Source organism: Solanum stenotomum, chromosome 3 (genome assembly GCF_019186545.1).
Source record: "Solanum stenotomum isolate F172 chromosome 3, ASM1918654v1, whole genome shotgun sequence".
In the NCBI taxonomy this organism is placed as follows: domain Eukaryota; kingdom Viridiplantae; phylum Streptophyta; class Magnoliopsida; order Solanales; family Solanaceae; genus Solanum; species Solanum stenotomum.
The window spans coordinates 44,977,506-44,989,052 of NC_064284.1; the positions used below are offsets into that span (position 1 = coordinate 44,977,506).

An 11,547-nucleotide genomic window follows, 5' to 3' on the forward strand; every position below is an offset into this window, starting at 1 on the left:
TGCCCTTTGGAAGTTGGGCTGTTTGATTAAGGAAATGTCCAATACGGAATTTTAAAGGGTATTTTAGTCTTTTCATTGTCCTATTATTTTAATCCATTTTTAGGAGTTTAATAGGGGTCAAATTAGATTTTAGTCAGTTTTAGAATTTGGATTTCATGCTAGGGCAAAGGAGAAAGGAGAAGAGAAAAAAAGGAGAAAAGGGTAAATTCATCAAGATCGATCAAAGAAGTTGTTGTTTCGCCAAGGATTTGCTTCTATTAGGTATGTGAGGCTCTCATAACGTTGGGATCGTTCTCCCACATGCCAAGCATATTTATTTCAGTTTGGATTCGTCCTAAAAGCATATGAATTTAATGATCTTGATACCTATTCTTGAATTCATATATTGGTCTTCAATTTGAGTGAGTTGGGAAGTTTCTGAGTTCGTTACGTCGCATTATAGGGTCGTTTTGAGTTAGGTTCTTAGATACATTTACTGGGTATCTGTATCTAAAATTAATCTGAAAAAAAATAACCAAGTTTGGGTGATTTGGGGTTGGAAAACAAAGAAGAAATTTCGTCGGATGAAATAAAGGGGTGGCCGCGCGTCGCGCGCCTAGTGCCCAGATTTGAGCATTTCAGCTTCACGTCGCGGAGCTGACACGAGGTGTTCTGCCTCAACAGACATTTTCGGAACCAAAATTTAATTATGCCTCCGCGTCGCGGACCCACCTTTAAATCTTGAGTTTCGGTCTTTTCTCATGTTTAGCTATCTAAAATCATTTCTAAACAACATGAGATCTTTCCAATCACAAATCTTAATCCTTGAATCCATAATTCAATTCAAGGATCAGTTAAGAGTCAAGTCACGAGCAGTTAAGATCAAAGTCAAGAGAAGTCAAGAGTCAAGTAAGAGAAGTTCATTTCAAGTTTTCATAAGTCTTTCACAAACGTTTTAACTTTGTTTTAAGACTTAAGTTTTGAGTTCAGTAAAGAGTAATGTTGAAGTTCTTTTCTTCAAAGAAACATATGAGGACTAAGTATTTTCCAAAGAGATTAAAAATATTTTATACATTTAAATAAGAGCAGAAACTGAGATTTCCAAAGGGCCTTCAGGCTAGTTTTTCAGAAAAAAAGTAATAGCTTTCTAAATGAAGCAAGCGGAGAAACTGAGATTTCCCAAGATAGCCTTTGAGCTAAGTTTTTGAGCACTAATCTCAAATCACAGAAGAAATATGTTTTTAAAAAAAAACATAAGAGCTAGTATATTTTGGGAGTAGTATTGAGCACCGAATTGGGGACGAGCATAAGTTCAGATAACTTACATCACCATAAAACCATGTAGCCACCATGGGTAGAAAAGGGTCATACTTTTTAGATGAATCTTTTTTGAAATAGACTAGTGGATCCATTAGGCAATGGTCTTATACCTTTGGCCAGGTATAGGATGCGCTGGCAGCATGAGGTAGATCGTTGTATCATCACTATAGCTCTTATGTGATGGTTGTTGGTTAGAGAAACTCCCACAGAAGTTATTGTATTTTTATATACATCAGTTTATTGTGTTTTTACATACATCTCAGAGTTATATGTATCTTTGCATACACACAGAGTTGACATCATGTTTTTAAACAACTTTTCTTATATTGCACCTGTTTTAAATTGCTTTATATTGAAATGAGTTCAGTTATGTTGAGTTGAGTTGAGCTAGGTAAGTTCTTCAGTTTTTTTCAGATTCCTTTTCAAGCCTATGTTGTTTTAGCATTCCAACTCGCATACTTGTACATTCAATGTACTGATGCCAGTTGACCTGCATCGTCTTATGATGCAGACATAGGTAACTAGGATCGGCATTTTAGCGCACCGTTGATCCAGTGAACAGTTCAGAGTCAGTCGGTGAGCCTCCTTGCATTCCGGATGATCTATTTTCACTGCTTTCTAGTTTAGTTCATTAGGATGTTGTGGGGTTTGTCCCAACATCCATCTCAGTTGTTTTAGAGGCTTCATAGACAGACAGTCGGTTAGTTATTTCAGTTGTCTTTACTTTTCATTTCTTATGTTAAAGACTTGAGTTTGTCTAAATTGCCAGTTGAATGTTCCTTTATAACATTCTAGTTTCTTCATAAATGTTTATGTGATGAGTTAAGTCTTCCGCTGAGTTAGTAAGTCAGGCCAAGGGTTCGCTTGGGGCCAGCAATGGTCTTCAAGTGCCTGTCCCGCCTAGGGTGTAGGCTCGGGGCGTAACACAACCTCTGAGTTGGCCAGTAAGACCTGCAATAAACATTTTTCAAATATTTCTATCTGTGTTTTTAACACTTTTACATATAGTTGCATACATAAGCATTCTATGAACAAGAATAGTTAATTGTCTATGAGTCAAACCATCAAGATTCCATTAATAAATTTCAGACCCACTATAAGAGGTATTAGTCTGATTCCAGTATCATTCCTCTATAAGCACATCTTAAGGAGTTGGTCTAGAATAATAATAGGTTTTCATGCTTGGTTTATGAGCAAACTTTGTATTACTATTCTTCTTGGGATAACCGTGAAGTTTATTAAATTCTATAGAAACATGATTTTTAAAATCAAATTTTTTTTCCATTTCATCTGTAAAATTGTCTGACAAATCAATAGGCTTTGCACCAAATTCAGACAATTTTTTTTATCAAGAAGTTCTTTAAAATTTCGAATCTCAGGTGGCCTCTGCACATGAGTAGAAATAATATGAGCTTCTGAATTACCTTTAGAAGTAGAAGCTGTGTCACAAGTCTTTAAATCATTTTTTATTTCAATTATCAAAGCAGTTAATTCATCCAATTTTTTATCAAGAGAACTAATATGTTCACCCAAAACTTTAACATAAAGTCTCAAGTAATTATTTTGAGAAATTAAATTATTTATTTCATTAATGTTGATTGCCGCAACATCTTCTTCAACAAATTTTTGAAAGGCAGTAAAGGTGATACCAGTATTATTTGATAAAATAAAAGATGACTGAGGTGGATAAACAACCTTAATAATATTACCAGATCCATCTTTATAAGATCGTTCAAGAACGTTGATGAATAAATGTAAATAAGTGGTTATAAACCAAGGTACAAAATACATAATTTGATTATATAAAGCACAAGTTTCATAAAACTCTTGAGAAATATTATTTAAATCATTAGCACTATAAGTGTCAAAAAATCATGTTTTAAACTGGTTCCATTTATCACTCGAAAATTCATTCTGAATGTACTTTCTTGCCAGTGAACCTGGACTAAAATCTATTTGGTGTACATTCATCATTAAGTTTTATTAGGATCAAAATCCATTTCGGATACATAAGGAATATCCTTATCAGAAATATCATAAGAATTATCATTAGCTTGAACAATATTCAAACGAGGATCAATTTTTATTTTATTTTGATCAGCAGATATAATAGAAGGTATGGTATGTAAAATAATAATAATAAAAAAAAAAAAAAAATAATAATAATAATAATAGGATTATCTTTTAGCCTATCATATAAAATAGCAGTATCCTTGGCTAAATCCTTTATAAAAGGAGCAACATAGTTGAGACTTCCAAGAAATCTCTGTAACTGAGTTTTATTAGTCATAATATCAGGGAACTTGGATGCAAATTCAATACTTCTATTAATAGGACTAATATTACCCCTTTCAATATTATGACCCAAAAATCTAACATTTGTTTGAAACAAAACCATTTTGGGGCTGGATATTACCAAGCCGTTTTGAATTAAACATGAATTTAGTTGTTTGGCAATCAGTTTTTATCAAAAACTTATGGTTGTAAAGATCACCTTGGAACTTTAAAACACTTTTGACTATTGCCAAAATCTCTTTCGCTATAGTGGCATAATTTTTTTGAGCGTCGTTCCATTTGCCAGAATAGAACTAAATAATATAATGGCGTTTATTATCTGGACAGTATTGGGTCAAAGCTTTGTATATAAAAGCTTTGGGCAATTTTTAAAATGGCAATCTTATCCTGTAATTTAGGGTTTTGAAGAATATTATCAATCTCAATACTATTAATTTCTCCTTTTATAAAACTGACTTGATTATTTTTTAAAATCAATTTTGAAGATAGTTCATTTATCATTCTTGTAAAAGATTTTGTAATAAACTCTAATATGAAAGGTTTTTCATTCCAAGTACCAATGATTTTTTTATAATAATAATAATAGCAACAACAACAACAACAACAACAACAACAACAACAACAACAATAATAAATGAATTAATTAAATAACCCGTGATACATGCCCAATATAATTTCAGATATTTTTTTTGGAAAAATTATATTAATTCACAACTTAAGATATCATTATCTCTAATATTCGTTATCATTTTAAAAATTTACAAAAATTCCCTCTTGAATACATCCCACTTTCCTCTCAGATACATTCATCCCCTCTAAAATACATACTTATTTCCTCTCGGATACGTCCCTCCCATGAAGCAATGTATCGGACAACCAAGAAATGTATTCAAGAGTAATGAAAAATTCAGAATTTTTGTAATTGGAAAAACTTTTGGAATAAACATTTTCGAACTTATATCAGAACATATAATAAAATGTTTGCATTCACTTCACTTGGTATGAAGTACGATAAAGAACTGACGCGAAGAAATTGTGGTGAGTGCAAGGACAAGTGTATCATTTTATAGATGACTTAGTTACTTCAAATGAAAACCGAAGAACTTACAATTATTCTTTTATGATAATCAAAATGATCTGCACCATAGAATGACTTGTTCATCTAAAGTTAACGAACTAATTTTGCAAAAACTAATGGACATATTAAAAGTCAATCCAGAAAAATAAAATCTCTGTTAAATGTTCCTCACTTATCAAATTTCTATATTGCACTTAAATGTGATTCATTCTTAGATCAGCATACATATAATTTATCCCGTGCATCTGAGACAGTAATATGACCCAAAGAAAATCATACATAATCTATTTTTGTACCACATATTCAAATTTATACACCTAGTAGTAGAGTTCAATTAGTAAATTACTACTACAGTTGTTATGATCCTTTGTAATAATCCATTATTATTTTCACATGGTGAAAATGGATGGCATTGTGGAATAAAAAAATTACTCGAACATACACTATCATAAGAAATAGAGCTTATTATGAACATGCAGAGCTACCCTATATATCAAAATATGAGTTCAGTAGATGTCTTTCTTGACATGGAAGTTGAATCCCAACAAAAAGGAAAATGAAAAAGAGATAGTCTCTTATCGAGAGTATTATTGTTACAAATTTCAAATAAGAGATGATGAAACAAATGAGGTATTACATTGTGGAAGAGTATTCCAACAATTTATAGTAGATATATATCTCAAGCTTGAAATGTAACACCCCGAAAAAATTTTGAGCTAAGATTTGAACCATGCTTCGTAGTGAGTAAGCTTTTATCAAGGAATTTAAAATTTCTTAAGTATTAAGGTCAGGACACTAGATATAGCACCTTGAGTTCCAAAAAGAATTAAAGAGAATTCATTCCTTAGTTCTTTTAAGTTTTGGGTCAACTTCAAACGACCATAACTTTCAGTATAGGATGAGTTAGGAGAATCATAAAATATCAAATAAAAGATATTTGAGTCCTTTCTTCAATGCCACCAAGTTTTCTAATTTTCCAGCTCGTATGAGGGAGATATGCCCGTTTAAAGTCAGACTGTCTATTTAAAGATAGTTACCCCAGATTTAAGAAGGGTGGTATTTTGGTCTTTTCCTTACCCTATCAGATTTAATTTATTTTTAGTAATTAAATAGGGGTCTAAGATGATTTGGTTTAGTTTACACAATCATAATTCATGCTAGGGTTTTAGAAAAGAGTTCAAGAGGAGAAAAGAGGGGAAAAAGACAAGGTTTCGTCAAGTTCTTGAGGTTTCATTGCGGATTTCGCCAAGAGTTTGATCCCTAAGAGGTATGTAAGCTTCCATAGTGTTGGGTTCATTCACCCACACGTCAATCATGATTTATTCAGCGTAATTTCGTTCTTGAAATTTAAGGATTTAAGTTCTTGATTAGTTCTTGAAGTTTCATTCTAAATCTTGTTTTGTTGGGATTTCGATGAGTTCTTGAGATAATCGTATGAGTTTAAGGTTGTTTTTGAGTAGATTCTTGTATACTAATGTTGGGTATTCGAATCTAAGTGATTGGAGAAGAAACCATTCGATTCTAGACAAATTAGGGTCGAAAAACAAGTAAGAAAATTCGTCAAGTTTTCTGGGAAAAGGAGTGGAGTGTTGCGCCACTTAGTGCGCCCTAAGTTAAGTTCTGTAATTTTGGCTCTAGGGCGCCACACCACTCAGCACGCCACCACTTTCCTTCTATAATTTAGGGTTTGCGCCCTGCGCCACTCAATACGCCAGGGTTGCCAGGACCCCTACCCTTTCCCACTTCTTTTCGTTTGAGTTCCCTTGAATCATAGATTTTCTAGTTGATTTCTACACTCTAAGTTACCTCTAAAAATCATGAGATCATCCATAACATGGGATCATAACCCTTGAATCAATAATTCATATTCAAGGTAGAGTTAAGAGTTAAGTCTTGAGAGTTCTTCAGAGTTGTTTGAGAAAGTCCCATTGAGTCTTTTTGAGAAGTCTTCTACAATTTCTAATAACTTGTTTCAAGACTCAAGTAAGTGAGCATGAGAGTGAATATAATGTATTCATGAGTCTACACTATCATCACGAGATCCTTCATACCATAAACCATAACTCTTGAATTCATAATTCATAATTCAAATTCAAGAGAGAGTTAAAAGTAGAGTCCAAGAAAGTCTTTGAGTTCTATTGTGAATCCTTTGAGATCAACTATATATTTGATCTAAGTTTTGAGGAAGTGAGTATGAGAATGAGAAGAGTCGTATACATGAGTCCCATAGTGTTATGTAGTCCTCAAGTCGAGTCGTTCATGCCCATAAATTCCGCATAAACTTCGTAAATTGAGCATCTTTGAGAGGAGTAGTACCTTCAAGTTCTAAGTCTTGAGTATTGAGTTACTAATCCTTTTGAAATTATATTCCTAGTCATGGGACTACTACATGTTACCCATAAAGGTCCTTGAGTTGAGTAGTTCATGCCCATAATTTCGCATGAACCCTCCGAGTCGAGCATTCTTGAGATGAGTAGTATCATTGACTCCTTCAGTTCTGGAGTTATTGAGTTCCAAGTATTGAGTTCTATGCATGGTTATTGAAAACCTTGAATTGAGTCGTTCACGTCCATAATTCGGCATGAACCCTATTTTAAGAAGTTTTTTCACAAATTCTTTTAAAACTTGTTTTAAAAACTTGAGCATATGAGTTTGAGGAAGAGTAGAGCTGAGTTCATTTTTTCTAAAATGATATATGGGAACTAAGTATTCCCAAGAGTAAATGTTTTCACATTTAGGATAAGAGGAAACACCGATTTTCAAAAGAGTTTTCATGAGCAGTTTTAGTACCATATTTTTTAAGAGAAAGATTTTTTGAGTAATAATCTCAAACCACATAAAAAGTTATGTTTTTAAGCATATGAGCTAGTTTCATTTTGGGAGTAGTATTAAGCACCGATATGGGGATGAGTTCAGATAACTTAAGTCTCCGTAAACCATGTAGTCAACGTGGGTAAAAAGGATCATATCTTTTTTAGATGATTCCTAAATGTTTTTTAGCATAGACTAGTGGATCCACTTAGTAGTTGGTTCTATACCCCGACAAAGTATAGGACAGTTCTGACAGTGTGGGCTAGACGTTGTATCATCACATATATAGTGATGGTTGTCGGTTAGAGAATCTCCCACAGAGTTATATTGTATTTTAATATACAAACTGAGTATTATTATATTTTTTCAATACACTGAGTTGTTATCTACAGTTTTACAGCTTTCCATATATTGCATCTTTTATTGTTGTTTTATCCTTGAGTATCTTGAGTTGAGTAGCTTTGGGTTGAGTTGAGTATCTAATCTTTGAGTTGGGTATCTTATTCTTTAGTCGAGTTGAGTTGAGAAGAGGTAAGTAAATTTCCTTTTATCAAGTTCAAGCTTATGTTTATGCTTTAGAATTCCCCTTACATGCTCGTACATTCCACATACTGAGCCATTTGGCCTGCATCGTTTCATGATGCAGATATAGTTATTCAGGATCATCAACAGGCGTTTCGTTAAGGTCATGTGATATTCCAGTCAGCTTTGGTGAGCCTTTTTATATTTCGGAGGACTTCACTTTTATCTTACATTTAGTAGTTTTGAGATGTCGTGGGTCTTGTCCCGATATCCTTCTGTAATAGTAGAGGCTTCATAGATAGACAATACAGTTGAGAAGTTTGTTTCATTTATTTTGTTAAATGTTTTAAAGACTTGAGTTGCCTATTTTTGGCGAGTTGTATATACTATTTTATTTAGAGTTAATCATTTGAGTTAAAGTTTGGTAATTGAGATCAATGAATTTTATTTAGTTTTAAGCTTTTGTATGCTTGAGTTAATCTTCCGCTTGTAGTTAGCCAAGATGAGGGTTTGCTTGGGAACCAACAATGGTTCTCGAGTGTCGGCCATATCCAGGGTGTAGGCTTGGGCCGTGACATGAAACACAAAGATTAGATTTCTTCTCATTTAATCAAGATTTATTTAAAATTGAATTCTTACAAGGAATTGTTGATGTTCTAAGAAGTGGTGAAAAGGGAAGCTTCTAAAGTTGAAAAAAATCCATTCCTCCTAGTTACATTTATAGGAGGACCAAGAAACATGCGTCGACGATATATGGATGTTATCACATTAGTTCAAATTTTGGAAAACCTAACTTCTTTATAACAATGACATGCAATCCATCTTGGCCAGAAATAAAAGAACATCTATTGCTCACTGACGAAGTACAAAATAGACGGCAAAAAAATAAGAGTTGTAATGATATATTAAAAAGACAAATCTTTGAAAAAGTTGCAAGTTTTATGTATACTATAGAATTTCAAAAACGTGGTCTTCCTCGTGCCAATTTTCGTATCATACTTACTGATGAGTACAAATTATTAACTCCTAAATCCTATGACAAATTTGTTTATGCTGAATTACCTGATTCTAAGAAAGATTCTTACCTACATGATACTTTTGTTGGTGTTGTTTCACATATATATAAACAAAAGTTGTATGTGGAATTTAAGGGGAAATTAAAAGGGTTCAAAACACACTCCAACTATGGATGAAATTGTTGTTACACATATCAAATTTGTGGGGGTCCTATGACACCTTTGGATTATTTTTTTAAAAAACTATTATACATTTAACTGCTTAGGTGACAAAGAATGTGTAATGCACTCTTGTTGAGAGAGTAAGAGCATAAAAAGATGCTGAAATTTTATTTTATAATAATTTTTTATTAAAATATGTTTTCTTTTACTTAATTTTTTTCTCTCTCTTTTTTTCCTATTTTTTCATCTTCTCAAGAGTATCATCGCTGTCATCGGAATCGGCATTTGTGCCGCCGCTAATACATTCATTATCACTACAAACTTCATTTCTTTCATCACATTTAACACATACTATAACAACAATGTTTGTCACTATAGCCGTTATTTTACCCTCCCAAAGCTCTACAACCCTCCCCCCTCCCAATTCAAAATCCATTTCATTTCTCTCTCATATCACTTTAATTATAGCAATTTTTTATCACGTTTATCTATCATTATCACTGAGAAAATAACTTTTTCAACAACAATGATTGATAACAGAAATTACAATTGAAAATTAAAGTTTTTGCCGGAAAATTTATCTGGCTATCAGTAATTTACCTTTCTCGATATGAAAATTGTATTTTCTAGTTACTCGAGAACATATTTTTTAATTTAACTGAAGAAGTAGACAAGTGTCAATGTGTGCCAGTCATTGTTTAACAAAAATCTGGATGAGACTTTTCCTAAATTTTTTTGCTCTTTCATTATAAGATAGATACTAGAGCTACCATTCTTTAAACTCACCAATTTTATGAAAAAGAGTAGTTTAATTTGAGAAAGAAATGAAATAGCATAGCTCAAGAAAAATGGAGAAGTTGTATGTCTGCTTATTACAATGATCTCAGAGATAAATATATGTTATCTCGATTGGCCAAGTTTGAGGTCTACTGATTTTTATAACAACAAATTTGTGGTATGCATGCTGCAAGTCCAACAAACTGTTCGGAGTTTAAACTGTGATCTTGAATTAAAGATGTATATATTTTGATGAGTACTCACTACTTCTATATTTTGAAGATGTTCTACGCATATGTGTTTAATTTTTGCAAAACATCAATGATAATGCCAACTCATTACTAAGTTGATACATTTGTATTCTCATTTTACTCTGTTGTTTCTTAAATTATAATCTTCATTATATTGGCCCGTACTAGGCATGGGCCTTCCCTATCTAGTAATATATATAAATATTGATTATCAAGAGAGTTTTCCAACATTAATACTTCTATACATTGAGAATATATTTTTTTTGCTACTCTATAATCAGTGATTTTTCATTTTTTGCCTTCGTTTTTAAAGTTTATCATGTTTGAAAAACTTAGTTTATTTCTAAACCGAACCAACTCACTCTTAACTTCTAAGTAATTTGTATGTATGTCTTTCTTAATTCATATATTCGAACCCCTTTCCTAAAATAATTATAATATAAATACAAAGTTAAAATTATTTTTATGTTTATAATATAAGTTGAATCCTCTTTTTCGTGTGTTTACTTCTTTATAGTTTGAATATCCTTGCTAAAATTCCCGACATATGTCAAGTGACTTAGTAGGCTAGAAGTACATTTATGTCCTTGTTTCACATGAGATTAGTCCATACGTTTGCGTTTTAGTATAGGTAGTGAAAATTTAAACACAAATGGGGATGTAGCTCAGATGGTAGAGCGCTCGCTTAGCATGCGAGAGGTACGGGGATCGATACCCCGCATCTCCATCACATTTTATATTTTCGTGAGAAAATAATTCACCTAAAAATTTAATTAAAACAGAGTTAATTCACATGTTAGTTCATATTTTTTGTTTATTTAAATCAAGTACTTTGGTTAGGCAAGACAATCAACCAAGAACTTATCACAAAATAAATTACATCAAAAGAAAATTAAATAATTGTCCAAGTACAGTAAAAAAGTTATTGACATATAATTATAAAATATTTTGAAGTAATNTTATTAAACTTTATTAGTATTTTAATTATATCTTTAAAGGTATGTTATTATATTGTTTAATGGCCTAAACGTTTTTTTTGTCATTAATATATGGCAATGCCAGGGGCGGCTCTAACAAATCGGTGGCCTAAAGCCAAATCCGAATAGAGGCCTTAAATTTGAATATATTTTTTTATGAAGTTTATTATAGCCAATTATTAATTTTTCAAACTTCTCTTACTTATTTGCTCTTTTATGAAAAGCTTATATTTTCTACAAATAGTATTCGATATTTAAAAAAAAATATATGTATAACATATATTTTTTTTTAAATGAGGCCCCTCAAATTTTGAAGCCTAAGGCGGTTGCTTTTTTTTCAAAGGTGTAGAGCCGCCACT

The 11,547-nt window shown here is 32.2% G+C and overlaps 1 non-coding gene across 1 annotated transcript; it reads left to right on the forward strand.

The window, feature by feature from the left end:
* The first annotated feature begins 10,865 nt into the window (after window positions 1-10,865).
* On the forward strand, window positions 10,866-10,938 carry TRNAA-AGC (transfer RNA alanine (anticodon AGC)). The gene has a single exon. It is a non-coding gene; the product is annotated as a tRNA-Ala (tRNA).
* Window positions 10,939-11,547: the final 609 nt, after the last annotated feature.